The sequence below is a fragment of the Lepisosteus oculatus genome, chromosome 23, assembly GCF_040954835.1.
Source record: "Lepisosteus oculatus isolate fLepOcu1 chromosome 23, fLepOcu1.hap2, whole genome shotgun sequence".
NCBI classification, from domain to species: domain Eukaryota; kingdom Metazoa; phylum Chordata; class Actinopteri; order Semionotiformes; family Lepisosteidae; genus Lepisosteus; species Lepisosteus oculatus.
Genome location: NC_090718.1, coordinates 5,084,857 through 5,105,530, shown reverse-complemented (window position 1 = coordinate 5,105,530; position 20,674 = coordinate 5,084,857). Strand labels below are relative to the sequence as shown.

General features: G+C 43.5%; 4 long non-coding RNA genes across 15 annotated transcripts; 2 read left to right on the top strand and 2 right to left on the bottom strand.

Annotated features, from left to right (window-relative positions):
• Position 1: 1 nt before the first annotated feature.
• LOC138224903 (uncharacterized) lies at positions 2-11,009 on the bottom strand. Of its 8 annotated transcripts, XR_011183364.1 has the most exons (10): positions 10,931-11,009; positions 9,395-9,560; positions 7,895-7,960; positions 6,308-6,393; positions 5,706-5,905; positions 1,721-2,275; positions 1,374-1,601; positions 1,012-1,223; positions 209-348; positions 2-134 (listed from the first exon to the last, which is right to left on the bottom strand). It is a non-coding gene; the product is annotated as an uncharacterized lncRNA (long non-coding RNA). The 8 variants fall into 8 exon arrangements; XR_011183370.1 differs by lacking the exons at positions 9,395-9,560; positions 10,931-11,009 and having other exon boundaries at positions 1,721-1,851; positions 2,151-2,275; positions 7,895-8,087; XR_011183363.1 differs by lacking the exons at positions 9,395-9,560; positions 10,931-11,009 and having other exon boundaries at positions 7,895-8,078.
• LOC107075600 (uncharacterized) lies at positions 2,220-6,512 on the top strand. Of its 2 annotated transcripts, XR_011183372.1 has the most exons (5): positions 2,220-2,311; positions 2,388-2,428; positions 2,649-2,776; positions 3,347-3,445; positions 6,328-6,512. It is a non-coding gene; the product is annotated as an uncharacterized lncRNA (long non-coding RNA). The 2 variants fall into 2 exon arrangements; XR_001477113.2 differs by lacking the exon at positions 3,347-3,445.
• Positions 8,141-10,818, top strand: LOC138224905 (uncharacterized). Of its 3 annotated transcripts, none has more exons than XR_011183375.1 (4): positions 8,141-8,365; positions 9,377-9,500; positions 9,737-9,829; positions 9,927-10,818. It is a non-coding gene; the product is annotated as an uncharacterized lncRNA (long non-coding RNA). The 3 variants fall into 3 exon arrangements; XR_011183374.1 differs by having other exon boundaries at positions 8,143-8,365; positions 9,953-10,818; XR_011183373.1 differs by having other exon boundaries at positions 8,149-8,365; positions 9,737-10,818.
• A 339-nt stretch (positions 11,010-11,348) lies between the features above and the next one.
• Positions 11,349-20,330, bottom strand: LOC138224908 (uncharacterized). 2 transcript variants are annotated; one of them, XR_011183379.1, is made up of 4 exons: positions 20,289-20,330; positions 13,536-13,628; positions 12,749-12,839; positions 11,349-11,476 (listed from the first exon to the last, which is right to left on the bottom strand). It is a non-coding gene; the product is annotated as an uncharacterized lncRNA (long non-coding RNA). The 2 variants fall into 2 exon arrangements; XR_011183378.1 differs by lacking the exon at positions 20,289-20,330 and adding an exon at positions 15,577-15,841.
• Between the last annotated feature and the right edge of the window lie 344 nt (positions 20,331-20,674).

Genomic DNA, 20,674 nt, shown 5'->3' with positions numbered 1-20,674 from the left:
ATTGAGTCTCTTGTTTTTTATTGTCGTACACTCAGGCTTTCTTTCCAGTGTCCGTGGCTGAAATCGAAGAGTTTCGGGGGAACTTCTGATATGAGCTCTGTGCCTGTTGACGGACGGGGATCTCATGGGGAACACTGGAAGAGTAAAGCGTAATTATCCGCATGCAATACAAGTCTAACTGTGTTCTACACAGCAAAGTCAGATATACCTGCAGGCAGGCGAGGGGGAGCACAGAGACTCCCTGAAACACAGCTCACAGTGAAGCAGAGTCCTGTGCCGTAGGCAGGACTGACACCCACCCTGAACAGTGTGCAGGATCACAGCAGGACTCAGGGCAGCTCCAAGTACCTGTAATATGCAAGAACATCATGAATATAAAATACTTCTCAGCCAGCAGAGCTGTCGTTATTACAGAAGGGGGGCTGTTGAGAGCGGGACGAGTGAATCGCAGTTTTAAAGGTTTTGTGTTTGAAGGGGGGGCTCTATCGTCTCCCGGCACTGTGGCTCGTCCTGTAGGGCGCCGGGCTGCAGGAGGTGAGAGTCTGGGTTCAAATCCCCGGGTCTCTTTGGGGCACATCCCAAAGCATTTTTTGAAAAATCCCGCAACAAAGTAGATGAGCAGAGATACTACTGTTAGAATCGCAAGAGGAGGGATACTTTTTTATTTTTTTTAATTATTTTTTTTCGTTTAGCGAGATTTGAACAGATAAATATGTCCGCGGAGGTCTGTCAGATTTGGCAGGAAGTATAGCTCACTCAGCTTAAACCCCGACTCATACATCTCCACCCCGGAGCCCCGGGTTCGAGACCCGCCTGGCTCGGCTGTTATTTTTCTCTCAGCTTGAACTTGCGCTCTTCCGATTGGCTGTTCTCACACCCACCTCTTCCACACGCTGATTGGACACTATTAACACTGAACTCCGCCCTGCAGCACAGCCACACCCCCTACACCAATCACCATGGTGACGGGACGCGTTCCTTCAGCACAGCGGAGCGTCATCCTTCACCTACCTGGCTGCGAGTGTCCTCGGGCCGGCAGGGCTCTCTACGCGAGGGCGGGGATGGAGGCTGCAGTCTAGGCCGCAGGCCAGCGCCTCCCGGCTCCCCGACAGCGACAGTGCCCGGAGGCTGTAGCGCTGCGAGCTGCTTGGTGTGGCTGTTGACAGGGGGACCAGATCCACGGCTTTGTACACCCCTGTACCCCGCCCCCCCACACCCAAACCCTGTCAGAATAATCAAACTAAGTAACAATTACAACCGTTTATTACAACAAATAAAGATATAAAGCAATAAAACAATTACAATACACAGCAGTGTTAGTATACTGGTATCCACAGTCCCATCTCGGTCCCAGGTGTCTCTTAATTAGCTACCTTTCTCGTCCTTTTCGCGCTCATCAGGGGGTTCACGTTATAAATAGGGGCGGTCTGTCCTCCAGCTCCTACAGGTTGGGGTCCCGACCCAGGGTGGGGAGCGCGTCCGTGAGCGGAGACGGGCGGGGAGGTGGGGGCCGCGGTGGGGGGGGAGTCTGGCAGCCGGCCGGCCGGGAGACCGCGACTGGTACCTCGCTGCTCTCCCGGTACAGGCGCTTTGCTCGGCTGCTGGAAAACCGAAAACAAAAAGCGTTTCAATTTCTCATACATGCACTAAACCTTTTTTGCAGGTTTCACCAGAACAAGCAACGTTGTTCAAGGAGAAATTCGTTTATAGCAAGTTTTACCTCTCTCGCTTTAACCTTTACAGCAGGACGAGAGCAGCCGGCGTTTCGAGAGCAAGGTAAGCGGTTTCTCTCTCCTCTCACACCGGGGTTCAGTCTTCACACCGGGTCTCGCACGTCTGGGCTCCAGGGTCCTGCGGTCAGGTACCGGTAAGTCAAGCTACGAGTTTCCCCAAGTTAAAGGCTATACAGAGCGGTCGGCGCGTCTTCATGCAAACCGGCTCCGGAGGATGAAAACCCAGCCGGACCCGCAGCTGCACAGAGTCCGGAACCACAAGGACCCGCTACCGTTGGATTCGCCAGGACCGAGAGTGGGCGATACCGGTAAGCGACGAAGCCCCTGTGAAAGTGGTTTTCAGTCCTAAACGAGTCTTGAAGCTGCGCTTTCCTGACCGGGTCTCTCGGCTTCTAGGAAGAAGAGACTCGGACTCGCCTGTGGATCCGCCGCGGAGCTCCGGTCACTCGGTACACGGGTGGGTATGCGCTCAGGTCTCCACGCCAGGAGGACTCGACAGCCGCCCCTTAAAGCCCAGAGCCGCGCCCGGATACTCCACAAGCCTAGAATACAAACGAGAAAAAAGGCGTATTTGAGAGGTAAAACGAAAAAGGGGGGAAAAAACATCAATATGAAAGCCGTAGGTTCAAGTTTAACACCAGTCTTCCTCCGCAGACTCGAAGCCACAAGTCAGACCGTCCAACAGCTCCATCAAAGTAAGTTTCAATATAATTCACATTTAAAGCCCAGTGTTCTTGTACCGTCGTGATAAAGCGCCCCGAAAGTGTCCGCCCAGAAAAACGGTAAATTTTCGAAACTTTCTTCGTTTGCAAACTCGCTATTTAAAGGCGAAGAAGCGACCCGGCTGTCGGAACCGCTAAAAAGCCGCGGATTGAAGTCTAATTGCAGACTGACCGCACCTGCCTTCTCGTTTAGACTCGGCCAATAGAGGCGGCGGATCCCGGAGCTGCTCGTCTCGGCTGTTAACCAGCGAGTTCTCACACAGCCCGAGGGCAGAAATCCTATTAACTGTGGATTTGAGTTCACATCGCCTGACAAGCTCAGTTAAGTACAAGGTTAAACCTTACTTGGTAAAAAGGTTTTAGTCGGAGCTACACCATTTGCAGCCCTTCCAGTGCACTGTACTGTGGTAATATGACACAACCAGCTCCTGAATTCTGATTGTATCAACATCCTACCAATTAAGAATTCAATAGATCTGTGTACAGTAACTGGAATGCAGTGGACTGGAGAGGCTGCAAGTAGCTCTGACTCCAGAGCTAGATCAAGGTCCCACTTTCACAGTGCAATACCCTGAGACAGGATGGGCTCCCACACTGACACTACACTGCCCACTCATGCTCTTTATCCACCTCGAGGCAATGCTGCTCACAGGAAATCTAAATCAGCAACAAGCAAGAGTCAATCCCACACTGGGAAGGAGACGAGAAAAAGGTTCTGGCTGTGGAGTCACCTTGAGACAGAACAGGAGTCTGAATAGGCTCAGAGACTGAAAGCAATAAGTTCTCATTAACCAGCAGGTCAAGGTGTGTTGAGGTAAAGATGCTAATTCACCGCACTTCTTAAACCAGGTTCAATATTTTCAGTTTATAATGGTTCCTGCTTTCTGACAGCATGCAAACCACACGGCAGCTGCACTTGTGTTGGGGTGAACTCGACTGTCGCAGGGGAAGGAGCTGTTTTCTGGAGAGCTGGACCGAGTGAATTCCGTGGTTAGTGTGTAAACATTATTCAGACAGCAGGACTCTGCAGTGACCGTGTTAAGAGTAATTGTAGCCGATTTCTTCAGTTGAAAGAACTCCACAGCCAGAATACATGTCCCTATCAGTGGGGAATTCTCCCATACTTGTTCGTGTGCAGCTCCCACACTGAGCACATGGAAGCAAGCAGGCTTTTACTGCAGCTTGAACAATCATTTCTCGAAGAGCTTCAGCTGCCCTCACATCCAAAGAAAGTCCAATCTTTCTCATGGGCTAGAGCATTAATTCTAACAGCACAACATGCAAACAGATCACATTAATTCATGCCACTGCCCCTGTCACTCAGACCCCTCCTGTCAAGGTGTATTGATACAATGGGACACTAGATCATGCTGGGTTTCATTTGAAAGGTGTCCTGCATGAATATTGCAATGTCAACTTAAGCTTTACAGTCAAGCAATATGTACTGAACACAACAGTAATTTGAGGGATTATTTTACTTTTGGATTCTGTGCACACGTTTGATCATATTCCAGTAAAAACATCCTTTGTCCTCAGTCCTGTATATTGAAGTAATTGGGACACATTCATTTTAAGTAAATGAGGTCTGTGACCCAGTGAGTTCACTCAGTCATCGTCCTAGAAACTCCTGCTGCCACTGAGTACTTTGGTCTTCAGGTGATCATACTTCAGTTAGTTCGTCCTGCTCCACTGGATTGAAAGCTGAATGCTAACTTGATCGTTGTAAGGTTTTTCAGTTCTCCTCCTGATGACCTCCTTGGTTGCATTACGAATTGTGACAGAATGCCACAACACCTGAATATTTGATGTGCATCCTCCAAGTTGAGATGTAGATGACATGTATGGTGTCTGACTAACACCACCTCTGATCCTAATCCTCATCCCGTACATGTGATCAACATCTGAGCTCAGGGGGGAGTGCAGAAGACATTGAGGTGTTGCTGAAGTTCTCGGCTCTGAATCCACAACACCCAGTACATTAGTGCTGAGGGAGGCGTAGAGGTGCAGAAATCTCCTCATGATCTCCCCAGGCCAGGCCATGACTCACAGGTGAGGTGCTGTTCTGTGGAGCATCTGCAGCTCCTTTCTGTCTGCACGCTTGAACCTTTCATCTCTGTACTCTGAGCACATTCTGAAGCCTGATGGAGGTTATGTCATGGCCTGGGGATGCATGAGTGTCTCCAACTAGTTCTCTCATCTGTATTAATGCTGCTCATGATGGCGGCAGCAGCAGAATGCTTTCTGTAGTTGACGGTAACATGGTCTCTAATGTAGAAGATGCCTCCATACTTACTGGAGAGTGATTCACCATGCAGCATGACAATAACTCAAAATAGCTGATCAGTGCAACCAATGAGGTCTTCAGGAGAAAACCGAAACTGTCCAAGTCTGGCTGCAGATTTCAATCAAGCTGAGCATGATGCTTCTTGCTGAAGTACTCATTTCAAGCAAGAGCACCTCAAGAACGGGTAACTCCGGTGAGCTGAAGTAGAACTCCTTACCCTGATATTAGACAAGTACTCTTTCACTACAGCAAGGAAACTGAGTTGATCGGCACTAATCCTGAATTCTGACAGCTTGTGACTTGAACCCCATTTCATGTATGTTTTCCTATAGCAAGACTAATGTTCTGGATAATTTAAAGTGAGAGCTGGAGGTGCTATAAATCCCCACACTTCCCGTCTTCAGCAGGAACACCTCAGTCAGGATAGCAGCAGCAGAAAAGTGGACAGTCTAGTAATGGCCAAGCTGCACTCCACATCTCTCACCCCACCTGAGCAGCAGTGTACATACTGAAGAACACCAAAGCCCTAAACCCTCAAGAATAGACACCTCTGTAGGTGCAAAGTGTCTCGAATCACACAGAGAACAGTGAGCTCATTGGGTCCAGACTGCAGGCAATTACTGCCTCAAAGGGACCTACAACCCCATGTGTCCCAATCTTTCCTGTTTGAAAGGGCAGAGTTGAACTGTTTGTACTTGAATATGATCAAGTGTGTGCATTCAATTCCAGAACTGTATTCTACTGGATTCATTCATCTCCTGCTCACAAATAAAAATTGCTTGACTGTAAAGTTGTGGTTCATTGGTGGTGGGTACTGTGTCTAGACGTAGGCCGAGTCCTGCTGTATTTAACAAATGCAGGGGGTTGACATGATTTGTTGTGAATCTGAGGTCCCTGTGCGCGGGAGCAAACTGAGACCTCGATCTCATCATCGGGAGCACTTGAGTATTAGGAACAGCCCCTTACCTGTAGTTCACTAGAGCTCAATTATTCTATAACCAATCTTCTCCAACAGCCTGGATCCCATGTATGATCTGGTGCTCAGTAGCCCCGCAGTGTTCTGGGACAGATGTGATGTCGGTACACTGCAACCACACCTTGCTTTGTGTGACCACAGGTCGTACACATTGCTTAAAGCGCAACATTTTCAGAAAGCCAAGACAGACCTAAAATGAGCAAAAGTTTCCAACTTAAAAACAGACAGCAGAATGTTGGTGTGCATAGAACTAAATATTTTAAATCATATAACATTAGAACCACAACCAAGGTCACACAAACAAACCGCGTCTCTGTGAAACTCACTGACCTTAGATAGGAGTGAATGTTAAAATTAATAAAACGTAAGTCGTGTGCCTTCTACTCCTGCATCAAAAATGTAGCGTCAGCATCGACCGTCACCTGCAGGAGACCATTTGAAGGTCAGAACCACGCAGCCTTAGTTTCACTTTTCCCGACAGTAGGACGAGCCCGTGTCCCGCAAAGCAAGGTGCTCTGTACCGCCGAGTGACTCCCTGTGCTCCTCTGCCTCTCTCTCCTCACTGCATCTGCCTGCTGTCGCTGTCACTTACCTGTTTTTCTTGTGTTTCAGGTCTCGCCTGGCTGCTGTCCCTGCTGCCCGGACAGAACCCATCCCGCACCGACCAGACTGCTGCGGCTGGAAAGGAAGTCACCATCACAGACACGGTTACTTGTGATTCTGTAATGTGCTCTGTATTTTCTGTAACTCATTGTAACCAACAGTCTTTGATTTATATGCTGCAACACTCAATAAAGAATTTCGAGTTCTGTCTTGTTTTCTTGGTAACATTATTTTAACACAAACATAAAACAAAAGAAAAGGAGGAACACAAACACAAACCGAATATTAATGAAGGGGTGTGGCCAACAAAGGGCGTGGTGTTATTAATGAGGGGGGCGTGGTGCATTATTAATGAGGGGCGTCACTTATGCACTGTCATACCGACCAATCAAAATGTTTGGGTTAAAGCCCACCCCACAATTTTTACCCTCACATGATTGGTCAAATTCTACAACCACGCCCATGTCCCGCCCCACAAGAAATCTGATTGGAAAGGACTTAGGACTATGATTTTAAAGTCATACTCCACGATTCTGATTGGTTGAAAGACATGTCAATCAAAACACCACACCCCCAACAATGACACTGTTCTAAAAGGGTGTGTTTTTAAGATTGACAAGACATTGAGTCCAATCACAAATGGCTGTCTCCAAGCCCTGCCCTGCGAGTGCTTTGTTTAATGTTAAAGACCTTTAATTAACTCATACATAATCAATGTACTCATTATAATTACTTAGCATAATTTGACATGTAAACTACAGAATAAAAAGTTAATCAATTTCAATGTTTCAAATCTCTGAAACATTTAAACATTTTAGATTAAAGCAATGCAAAAGGCATCACGACAGTTTATTTGAAAACAACTTATTCAAGAAAGACAAATCATCAAGAATTAAAATAAATTTGAACTTTATTTTTATTCAGTATAATGTAAACATACATTTTAGAAACTACAAAATCAAACTTGAAATCGTTTTTTGCCAGTTGAAAAAGTAAAACAAAAAATAAAAAAAATACATACAGTTCATATAGGAAAAAACCGTGAAAAATGTTTAATACAATTATAAATGCAAATAAGTTTTAACGCCGACATCTTACTAACAAAATATGAACAGTATAACATTTTTATGCATTCAAGTATTTGTTTGGTACAAAGTAAACACGAAATATATCTGGAAAAAACACCATCCAATACAATTGCTTTTAAATTTAGTTCAATTTAACAACATACATATTAATAGCTCATTAGTACACAAGCAGCTGATGCCTGATTATAATATACATATAATATGCAGATTTCAATGCAAATGAGGGTGTCAACACCGACGTCTTACTAATAAAACAAAAGTAAAATCACTTTTTAGTCCCTACGCAAAGTGAACGTTTTTGTTTAGTATAAACAGTATATTCTCGATTCACAATTCTAGCGAAAACCACATTATACATTACCAACACAAATGCAAATTAGCTCATTAAAATACAAACGATCGTCCTCTAATTTTAATAAATGCAAATTAGTTCCCGTCGCCATCTTGCTGATCAAACGCAAACAACAAATAAATCGCTTTATACTCACGAGCTGGAAGTCAAGGGGGTCCGATATATCGCCGCAGGATTTCCGCACAGTGTTCTAACGATCTCACTAAAAGAGTAAGCCAAAAAACAATAAAAATCGAGAAAACGCCATTCCAAACGCTCAGCTCCTAATTTTGCCAGAACTTCCGGAAAAAGCCGTCACGGGGGCGGGGCTAATTTAAATAAGAGCGACCTCAGCCAATCAGAATTCTAGACGTCACGCTGCCCAGTCCCGCCTCCTTGACACAGAGGGTGGGGTTGGACCGCCCTCATGCGTTGGGAGGACGAACTACAAATTTGTTTAGTAGTAAAATCGCCGCTATATATTGAATATTAATAAAGGGTTTTGGTGGGCGGGGCCACGACAGATGTCGTCTCGCCTGTTTATTGGTCATTGTGGCTCCACGGCCTATAAATTCTGGCCCTTCCGTTTATCCTCCTTACGCGCGAGGGCCGGATAACAGAGAGGGCAGTAAGTATCGTGTGCAAACGCGTTTTAAGCTTTACCACTTTGTGCATTGACACCTGTATGACATTATTGTGCCCGCGATAGTTTGGAAATGTTTTGTGAGAATTTTCTCTGTGTATTTCTTATTCTTATTCTTATTTCACCGGGCTGTGCTTCAAACTGTCGGGCGAATGCTGTGAATATTCACCCCTCTAATGTCCTGCAAACCCTGCTCTTCAACGCTGATTAACAGACCTCACTCCTTTCTCTCAATATCGCGCACAAAACCACATCTTCGGGCAGTCTAGGGGAACCATGTTTGAGTCGAGAGGGAAGTTTCAGTATTTTCTCTCCAGCTCTCACTCTGGAGCTCGATAAGGACTCGTGGTCTCAGTAATAGTGAAGGATGTGTTTTATTGCTGCCTAACAATTGACTTTAAACCTGTCTTGTGTCACAGAGCCTCTCTCCCTCTATCTCAATGTATTATTTTACCTTTCTATGCTTCTTCCTCTGTCACTAATGTTCCAGATCTCTTCAAATAAAAGCTGAAGATACACATGAACTCTGACAACCACAGGAGTATTGTGTGTCTTAAGGATTCCCTCTGGGTTCAGATGTTGATGGCATGTCCACTCCCTAACCCCACTACTACCCCAGTCCTCACTCTTCTACATGTGATCAACATCTCAGCTCAGAGGAAGAGCTGTCCATCACTAAATCAGAGCTCAGACTGCTGCAAACCAAGCAATTAAGAGAGATGGAGCCCCGTTGTGGCAGAATACTTGAAACTTGTTTGAAAATGAATCAACACAAAATATTAGAGAGATTTAGAGACTTTAGAAATATTAAATTTCCAAGTCCCCAAGACTGCTTGTGCTCTATACCTGTTCCCCTCTCTGTAACTTTCAGGGCACTGATCTCGTGGAGGATTGTGATGGGGCATCTTGGAAGCTCCCTCTGTCTCCTGACCCTTCCTCCATCAATCTCACTCATTCCCTCTGTCCGATTGCCCCCGTCTCTCTCTCACTGTTCAGCTGACCCCGGGTCCATACCTGTTGTCGGCGCTGCCTCTGACACAGTTCGTCTCCTCCTGGTCTGATGAGGCTGTGGATTGACGTGATCAAACCTCCTCCTGAGTCTCATCACCCAGGACTCCAGGTGAGTCCCCACTCTGACTCTTCTACCTCATTGTTCAAACAAGTAAATCTGGATTTCAAGCTGAAAGATGAAGGAGAAACAGTTTTGCTTTTTCAGGTGATCCTGTCTATTTTTCAGTGTAATTCATCTTGTTCCCTTGCAGCCAACACACACTGATACAGCTCCCCACTCCAACATCTACATATTTAAAGGTTTTATGTTTTATGTTTCCATTGTTTTCACTGTTCTGGATCCAGTGTCATTTCCTTCTTCAATCCCTCCTGAAGATGAAAGATATACTGCTGAAGGCTGCAGATACACAGCCTGTGAGTTTCTACTTGATCTTCCAGGTGAATACAAACTGAAACCCCTGAACTCCATGTTTCCATTATGTTATGGATTCATTTTCTCCTCTCTTGTCTCCTGAGCTCTCACTTATTCACACAGAGTTAATTTCCATCATCCCTTTGCAGTCAAGACCACCAACGCAGTGAACTGACCCTAGCAGCAGCCACAGGAGTTGTGAGAAAGTGTGTATGAGTTCAATCTGTTTTAGTTTCTTGCTGTCTCCCTGTTGCTCTGTATACTTTACTCAGACACTGTGTAAAATGTCGAGTGCTGTGGAAAATAAAGATTCTCCTTTCATGTACTCCTGATTCCCTCACTATGAGCCCATTCTTTCTCCAGCAGCGTTGAGGTATTATCTGTGTGTATGAACTAGATACAACTGTGTACAGCTGCTTCTTGGGTTAAAATTGTCAACTTGATTCAAAATGGATGTCTGTATAGTTAGTAGTAAAGTCTTTATCTAAGGAAGTTATTTGAATGAGCTTTGATTTCACTTAATTTTGTTCTCTAGAAAGTTTGTTTTTGTTTGTTTTCACTGAACACTTCTGAATTATGTACTAATAGCTTTCAATCACCCTGTCAGTTACTTATTGAGGCTGTTCAATCACTTCAGTCTGTATAACTGAATGGAACTGATGTCACAACTTCCTTAGACATCATTAAAGCCTGTTTTCTATTAATCACGATTCTGCTGTGAGTTTTTCCAAAGGTTCTGATCTTTAGGGTATTGATCACAGATTTCTAGATATCATCCTGACTTTGTCATTTTTGAGTAGTGCTTCAGTCTGACTTGAAATTCATTCTCAGTTTATGGTAGCTGACTGAATTTGTACTCTAGGTTTGAGAACTATTGTCCTTGATTATTGTGAATGCCTGTTTATGCACTTGTGTTAAGCTCTTCTGTCTGAAGGTGAACTTGTCCGACGTCTCAATGTGAAGTGTCTGAGTATAGTTTGGAGATCTGTATATTCTGTATTACTGAGAAAGTCATTTTATTCATCTACTGGTATTAAACTCCTCTTGTGTCTGACTGGGATCTTCTCCGGCTCTCAGCCCCTCCTGCACTGCTGTCACCCTGACCTCCCAGACGCAGGTGCTCTTACCTCCCCTCCTGTCCTGCCAGAGCCTTCCTTCCCATTCTGATCCCCGCAGGCTCATTCCCAGCCTCCTGGAGAAGGGCGCACAGTGGTAGAGGTGGTGGTTTGTTAGGCTGTTCTCCCTCTAGACCTCATCCCCTCTGATCCTCAACACAAGGTCCCCCCAGGGCTGCTGCCTGAGCCCACACCTGTATTCTTTATTTACACATGACTGTGTGGCTAGATTTAACAGTAACCGCATCATCAAGCTTGCTGATAACACCACAGTAATTGGTCTTATCAGCAACAATGATGAAAGCACCTACAGGAGCCAGCTAAACGAGCTGGTGGAGTGATTCCACAACAACAACCTCACACTTAACAACGGCAAAACAAGAGATTATAGTGGACTTAAGGAGGCGCAGTGGACATCACACACCCATAATCAGTCATGGGGCTCCAGTCGAAACCGTCGGCACCTTCAGGTTTCTCGGCCTCCAGATCACTGAGAGGCTGAGCTGGTCAGAGACCACTGCTGCCATCCTCACTGAAGCCCACGAGCATCTTCACTTCCTGAGACAGTTAAGAAAGTGGGGGATGAGCAAGACAACACTCACCAGTTTTTACTGTAATACAATTGAGAGTGTCCTGACCGGTGGTATTACGGTGTGGCGTGGTATGATGGAGCCACAGTACAGGACAGAAAAGCCACACAGAGGGGTGTGAGGTCCACGCAGAAAATCACTGGGACCGAGCTACCCTCCATCCACCGGATATATCTTGACCGCTGCCACAACCGGGCTCGGACTATACTTCAGGACCCAATTCACCCTGTTTTCACCCGTGGGTTTTGGTAGGAGGTATCAGAACACTGACAAATAGATTCAAAAACAGTTTCGTCCCCTAAGCAGTCCGCATCTTAAACAGGTCAAATTAGCACCTGAACTTGAAGGTACTGCACTGTCTGCACTATGTCCTGTCTTGGCTCTGTTATGTCCGTTGTCTAAATTTATTGTCCATGTCTGTTTGTCATTTGTGCCTATTTTTGTTCTCTAATGTTACTGGGTACAGCTGAATGAGTAAGCACTCCAAGACACTTTTTGTACAGTATATGGCAAATATAGGAGTTTTGAATCTTTCCAGCCCTCAGAGCCAGGGCCCCTGTTCTTCCACCAGAGACTCTTAGTGTTTGTGCACAGCGCCAGCAGGAGTAATCACTCCCTTCCAGCGTCCCGCCCCACTCAGTTCCACAGGCTGGGAGAACATTTTCTCAAGGGAATGTTTGGAATCAGTATTTTGATGCTCAAGCTGAGCCCTTCCATGTGAACCAGTGATCTGAATCGCTTATTTTGAGCTCATTTTAAGCCGCTGCAGAAGAGCACAGTGAACCTGTGAAAGACTGCACTGTCACTATACAGCAACACTGCTGACTGATTGAAATATGGATTGGGGTTCAGCTGCGTTCATGAGGAGTTCTAGGTGTTTTAGTATTAGTGCTCAGGATGAGGCTGGGAGTTACTGCATTTCTCAGTCTGTAGTAATAAGAAAAAAAATTTATATTACACCTTTGAAAGCAGCTTCCCAACGTGTTATATAGTAAATAAAAAGCAATTCTTATCCTTTAACCAGGGCAGTTTCTGTGCTGTGTGATTGTCTGAAGCCTCACTGGAAGGGTCTGATTTGGTTATGTGCAATGAGATGGTTATTTAATTCAAAAGCAGCAGCTCGTTCTAAGCTTTTAGCATGAATATAGCAAGAAAACTGCAGGTGATCTTGTCCACTCGCTCATGTGGGAATAACACTGTATCTGCAGTCAGGTCACACACTGTGTGCTCGGAAACTCACAGCTGGTTCTGAAGGTGAGGGACAGCAGTGGCATCAGGTACTGCAGTCAGGTCTCCGAGTAAAATACTGTGCAGAGTCTGGAATGCTTTCACTAGTATTGAAACACATTTGTTTAGAGTTTTCCTTTATTGAAAAGTACCCTGTTATAGATAATAAAGTGATTATAGCATAACCATGGACATCTTAAGACTGAACAGGAGCCTGAAGAGGCTGATTGATTATTTGTACAGTGTGATAAATTAGTGCAGATAAAAACAAGAATAATTTATGGCGCTAGCAATTGTTTTAATTACTTTACATTTCTGTTTTTCATTTTATTTCTCTTGTATTACTTCAGTCTTGTTTGACCAGCTATGCACAGTTACTGCCACTGATCAGACCCAGTACAGCTCTGTATTTCAGCTGGTCAGTGGAAATTACAGTGAAGTGGACACATATCAAAACATACTCAAGGAGACAGTATTTGTACTTAATACAGAATACAGTCTGGAATAATTCCTGGAAGACTATACAGCACTGTATTGGGCACAAAACTACCTCAAGGTCTGTTCAAGTATGGTAAGAACTGATTTAGTAAAAACAGCAACTGATCTATCCTAGCAAAGATACCAAGAGAAAGTGGGATCAATTTCAAATAACAGGAAGTAAACCTGAGTTTGAAATGAACTGATCTGTCACAAAAGACACATTGGTCAAATTGGTAAGAAAGGAAGACAAGCGTGGATTATACAGAATTCCACAGATAACTACTAAACAAAATTAACAATTTCAGCGATAATGAGCTCACCTGCTATCTGAGGGCGTCTCCACTGCGCAGGTATGGGACTCAGCTCCTGGCGCAGGTGAGACTGGGTGGTGATGACATTACATAGACCCCACCCTGCAGGAACAGGGAGAGTTTGATTCAGATGTCTTTACCACTTCTTGCAAAGTTTTTTTTTTTATATTGCAAGTCAAGTGCAGATTTGACTTTTTTTAAAAGAGACACACGCACGTTCTTCTGATTTGAACTTCTGGGATAATCGATGGGGAAGTGATGCTCGGTTCTCATCATACTGCAGAGATTGCAATTTTAAGGCTGTATTTCAGCGCTAAAACTATAAGCAGTAAAATTAATCATTTAAGGAGATGGATAATTATGACAGTAGTTCTTGCCAGGAAAATGTTTGTTTCTGCTTCATGGTTAATAAGGGATGCAATAATATGCTTATTAAATTGGTTAATAAGGTCTGTACTGAACATTAAGTATTGACTTTAAATTAGAAGGAAGGCTGACTCTAAAGTTTTAAAGTTGATTTGGAGGAATAAACTCATTACCTTAGAAAAGATAATGATTTGTCAAACACAGGCAGAAGGAGGCTTTAAGGTTTAAGACTTTAGAACAAATTATACTATTTTGTAGATCTGTGATATATACTCTATGATCTAACTCAGGAAGTAAGTGATACAGAGTTTTTACTTTTGATGCTGGAAAGATCCCCCTGAAACACTGCTGCTTCCATAAACAAATACTCCTCACATGGACTCATATATAATCATTCCCCTCAGGTATACCATCTGGAATAATAGAGATATAAAGTTTTGAAATAAAGCATTGTGCTTTGAAAACTGGGTTAAAAATTGCAATGGGTAAAACAATGGATGTTTATGAGTAAATATTTACACTGACTATGTTTTAAGAAATTGTGATAATAGTCCATCAGAAACTTTGAAAGAATTTACAGCCTGTATTAGACTGCAAGAACATGATGTATTTAGTTGTAGTCACAATAAATATTTAAAGTCCCTTTTGCAAGTTGACAATATCTTGTCAATTAAACTAGTTTCAAAAACATCGTTTGGGAATCTAATTGACTGGAATAAAATATGGATGATGCCAAGCAAATGTTGTATAAGGTTAAGGAGGTGTCATAAAGAATTGTATTTCAAATTCACCTTAATGACACGTGTTATGCATAGCTTTAAAATTAATTCAGATGATAAAAGCTATGTCTTTTGCAAAAGCAACCCAGGAACTTTACCACATTTGTATTGATTATGTACAGTTATAGAAGCATTCTGGGTGGATAGACATAGGACAACAGACATAAGGACAAGCCTCCAGACTATTCCTAAAGGTAAGAACGTGAAAGTTGTACAGTCTATATTTCCCTTATATAACCCTTTATTGTAAAATGCAACTGTATTATGGACCCCTGATGATGTTATACAGTATGTACTCTTGTATATATATTTATTGTTGTTGCAAACAGTTTTGTTCAGACAGATCTGACCTCTGCACTAGCAGGTCAGGAATCATCTTGCTTTCTGATGTCTTTCTCCACATATGCCTGAAGAAGAGATGATCTGAAATTTTCATCTGTGCACCTCCAGCTACAAACTGCAGTACAATAACCAGTTGGTTTCCACAAAGTCTGAATTAGAGGTTGTGAAGGTCAAGGAGTCTAAATGCCAGCCCCCTGCCACAAACAAATACCTATCTTTCTTTTGGAAAAAAGGGAGTGGAAAGACTTCAAACACGTTTACTATATCTTATAGAAATCACAATTATGAAGCAAATTTTATTTTTCCACAATAATTTGACCCTGTCAATCAATCCTGTCCTGTCAAAGTGTCAGATATCATCTTGCATTCTGATGTCTTTCTCTTCACACACCTCAAGAAGCCAATTATGTTAATTCTGACATGCTTACATTTCTGCCCAGACAGTTTCTTGAGGAAATGGGTGAAAGAAGCAGCAGTCTGATGAAGAAAAGCAGCTGGCTTAGAAAGACCCCCACACCAGTCCCACCAGCACCAGGGTGACTGAGCCACAGCCCCACACGCACCTGCTGGGCTCCTGTCTGCTACCTCTCAGACACAGGCAGTGCTGGCACTGTGCTTCAGGCCTGGCTCCCTCTCCTGAGCCCTGTGGGTCAGCTGTCCAGTCGCAGGGCTCCAGGCTGCAGCCTCTCCAGAAGAGTACTTCACATGACCACTACAGGCAGTGTCCCACTGCTGCCATCAGTCAGGGAAGAGCCTGGCTCTGGAAATGCTGAAACCTGTGAACAAAAGCACAGGAAGAGATAAGTTTACAAGCTTTAACAAAAGAAACATGAAACATGAAACCAAAAGGCTTTAACCAAAGAGAATAATCTAATGAGCTAAACAGTCACCAAACAGAATCCTACTACTACTCCTCCTTGAGGCTCTGACACACCCTTTTATACAGCTCAATCCCATGTGACGATCCCCCCAGGCTAAACAGCTCATCAGACAATCGGTGTCCGCAGGTCGTGTTCTGGAAGCCTGCAGAGGCGCCACACTGTGGCCAGTCCTCTCTCAGGGCAGCCTGACAGAGAGGAAGCTTGTGGGAGGGGCAGTGGATACAGGAGCTTCCTGGACACACAGCTCTAGACCAGAGCGATCAGTGACCTGCTGGAGAGTCTCATGCGACTCAAACTAAAGGTCACCCCTCACACAAATCAACTAACTGCAATTAGAGTAAAACATTTGCGATTTAATCCCGATTTCAGTCAGCACACTCCTGTGAACTTGTCAGTGGGATGAAAAGTTGTGTTCAGGAAGATTGGAGAGCAAGAGACAAGTGTTCAGGCGCCTTCAGTCATTAGACCCTCCCAGGGTAACGGCTAGTTTGACCTCCCTTGTCTCACAGGCCGAGGGGGAGCGTTACTGTTGTTTATAATCTCCTGTACAGTTTGAGTCCTGTTACTGCACCTCTGCCCTTTTCTTTTCAGGGTTTTGTTTTAAATGTCTCTGTCCCCTACTGTAACATCATTGCAGTTTTTTTATAGAACCCCCAAGCCTCAAGAAGCTCTTCTAGGTGTGTTTGCTGATTTACTTTCAATTTTTATGTCTCAGAGTTAAGAGGATCCTTATTTTTGGTCACTATAATATACATCTTGACTCACAGTCTTCAAATTTAACTAAGGATTTTCTAGCTCTGCTGGGATGCTTTGATCTGACCCAGTTTGTTCTTAGCCCAACACATTACAAAGGACCCCCCTTGATTTAATGACTGACTCGTTTGTCACTCACTTCTCTTACCTTGAGCTGGGCCTCTCTGTCTATTGAGCTGTTCTCTTCAGCCATGAGATTTAATGTAAGTCTTCACAACTGGTGCTCAGTTGATCAGATCAGCTTCATGAGTTCTGATCTATCCTCCTTATCTTGTTTCTCTACCTCTGCTCCTCTGGGTTCCTCTACACTTGTTTAAAAGCTCTCTCTTATCTACCTTCGACACCTTCGCTCCTCTAAAAACTCGCACTCTCTCTTTCTGGAACACAGGTGGTGTCTTTCATGCCTAAATGTACATTATTTGTTTTCTTGAAAAAGATATTATTTTAAGTTTCAGCCCCAGTGAAAACAATCTAAAAATTTAGTTTGTAATAAATGTAATTATCATACTGGCACGTTATCACATACATAAAATGAAGTGGTCTGGGAGGTACCCTGTGGTTGAGTATTTTAAAATGGAAGTAAAGGGGTATTTGTAGACTATTTTGAAATGCAAAAAAATGAAAAGTGGTGCGGACATTATTTTTATTTAATTTGTTTAATCTTTTTTCACAACTTGAATTTTATGTAGTAGTATGTACCCCTGACGATATTTTGGTTTTGAATTGTTATATGTACTCTTGTTTGTATTGTAATTTTTGTTCTTTTGTTAAGCATAAATAAAAAAAAGAATCAACACCTGCAGCATCTGTTATTAATAATAAGGATCTGTTTCACCGCAGAGGGTCGCCTTCTCCCTTTAACGGGTCTCCGGTGCACAGTAAGGTGCTGTAACACGACACGACACGGTGCCTGCAGAGCTGTGAGCGACACATGACCCGACCACAGAGCCCAGGAAGGCGCTCTGAGTCCTGAAACACCTGCGGCCCGTTTCTTTTTTTTACTATGATTACAAGTCAAAGAATCAAATACGCCAGTTAGGGGACGTGCACGCAGAGATGCTGCAGTATAACAAGACAAAAACTACATCGAATGAATTAACAGAGCAACGAAAGACTGAGAACACGATGAAGGCTACGTACGTGATGTTAAAAGTGAGATAAAATAAGAAAGGTTTGTGTAATCCAGGATTCAGATTAATGAGCGCTTTAAGACTCACCGCCATAGACTCGTGTATCTCTGTCGCCGCCCAGTGGACATTTCTCGGAAGTGTCACCGCTCGCCGGAGTTCAGTCAAGTCCCGAGACTGAAGCTGTGTGATTGGCCAAGAGCCGCGTCACTCAATTCGAGGGCGGTATCTCCGCGGAAGCAGCCGGAAGTCCGTGGTGATTGGCCCAGAGCCGCGTCACTCAATTCGAGGGCGGTATTTCCGCAGAAGCAGCCGGAAGTTTTCGGTGATTGGCCCAGAGCCGCATCACTCAATTCGAGGGCGGTATTTCCTCGGAAGCAGCCGGAAGTTCGCGGTGATTGGCCCAGAGTCACGTCACTCAGTTCGAGGGCGGTATTTCCATGGAAGCAGCCGGAAGTTCGCGGTGATTAGCCCAGAGCCACATCACTCAAATTGAAGGCGGTATCTCCGCGAAAGAAGCCAGAAGTCCGCTGTGATTGGTCCAGAGCCATGTCACTCAAGTTGAGGGCAGTGTCTCCCTGTCTGCAGCCGGGAGTCCGCGGTGATTAGTCCAGAGCCGCGTCACTCAAGTTGAGGGCGGTATCTCCGAGGATGCAGCCGGAAGTCCGAACAAAGCGTCACTTTTTTTTTATATAAGCATTAACAAGAACAAAGGATACAATTCAAATACAAGTACCGGTCTGTACTTGTGCTCGGTGTGGTTCCGCTCTCTGCTCGTTAAGCAGTACGGGCTCCTGGAAAACTGTCTTTCAGGGGAGAGAGTTATTAGTGAACTCCAGACACCGCTGGAAAGTGTGTTTACCGGCGAGTCGGCTCACGCTGCTGACTTTTCAAACCTGTTTTTTTCTTTTCTTTTTTTTTCTTTAAATTTTAAATTGCAATAATAAAAATCCTATACGGTGCACGAGTAGATTACAGATCACCCCGGGGTACATTATACAGGCAAATAAAGATAAGGTACGCACATCTTTCATGTTGCGATATTTAGAAATGATTTGGAGACGTTCCCTCGTGTGTATACGGTATAATTATTTTATATTTTATTATTTCTTTTCTTTAGGCTATTTATACATACAATAACGAGCAAGTATAATGATTAAGTCGATCATAAATTTTGAAATTTGTATATTGGTTTCAGCAGTATTGAGTAAAATAACATCTATTTCTCTCCAAGAAATGTTAGTATTAGAAACCTTCTTTACACCATTTTGCCGATCAATTCAGAGTGTTTTAACAACAGGACAAAACAAAAACAAACGTAAGGTTTCTGGGCTGCTTTGAATAAGACAGTTATCATCTATATTACTTTAAATCTATGCATACTATGTATCTTTACCTGGTCAATTCAATGTAGAATTTTGTAACGACGCCTCCTTAACCTTATTATTCATACAGAATTTGTTTGACAATAGTCATGTTTTATTCCACTCAGTTTTCCCAAAGAGGCGCTCCAAAATAGTTTGACAAGATATTGTGAGATTGCAAGAGGGATCTTAAGTATTTATTTCAGGTGGGTAGCTGCGTCAGCATGCGTAGGCTGCAAAGGAACAAGTAATAGGTTTATTCCATGCTGAAAAAAAGAAGAAAGAGAACACGTTTCAGCCATGGAGCCTTCTTCAGGTGTGTCAACACAACACAACACCAACACATTCGAACCCACCTGAAGAAGGCTCCACGGCCGAAACTCTGTGTTCTCTTCTTTTTTTCAGCATGGAATAAACCTATTACTTGTTCCTCTTAAGTATTTATTAGTACAAGTATAACTACAACTGTTTCCTTGTAGTTTAATAAAGGTTGTAAATTCTTCCATAGTTTCTGATGGACTACTGTTACAGTTTCTTAAAAGCATCAATACCTCTCTAGGGGTAGCTCTGGTTACAATGTATTGTTATCAGACTTAACACAAACATTATATCTATTCAGAAAATTTGTTTAATTCTACATTCCAACATCCAAATCAGTTAATTTGTTCACCCAGATTATACTATTTTAAACCCAGTTTTCAAAGCATGGGTTTATTTTTTCTCTGTATTCTAGATGATGTATCTATGGGAGGTATGTTTATCTATAAGAAACCACGTGAGGAGAACTTCTTCATGAAAGCTGGCAAGTTTCGGGGGGTTCCCAGCATCCAAATGACATTCAAGTAAAAAGTCTATACCCCCTACTTCCTGAAAGATTAAATTAGGGAAAATATACTCCACATACTTTGCTTACTTTTATAAATAATTGTATATCAGTTATATCTTAAAAATAATATTAGATGCTCTGCAACCTGAAGCATTTGGACCTCCTTCTGCCTGTATTTGACAAATACCCATGAATAAAGTTTTATTTTACTATGGTAAAGAAGTTCAAATCACATCAATTTTTGGATTTTTGAAAATCTTAATACCAAGATATGTAATCACATCTTTTACATGGATATTACATGTGATATGACATGGATATTACCTATGGAACAGACACTTTCCAACAGCCATCAATTCACTTTTCTGATCTGTAGAGAAAAAACAGATACAGAGGAAATTACTTGTAAAAGCACTTAATTGCTTTGTCCACCTCTGTGTGCTTTCTCAGAGAGAGAGTTGTATCCTCAGCCAATTGGGAACACCTGTAATCTCTTTATCCTGTACTTGAACACCCTGAAGCTATTTGTTATAGGGGTGTAAGCAGTGGGAAGAGGAGTGGGTTTGTGTCGAATTGCCTTACCCATTCCCAATCTGCAGGAGGTCCCACGACGGCAGGTAGCTGCTCCAGTCGCTGGAGCTCAGTTCGCTGTCGAGGGAGGACGAGGGCACTGGCTCGGGGGAATCACAGCTCCACAGCTCCTACCTGTT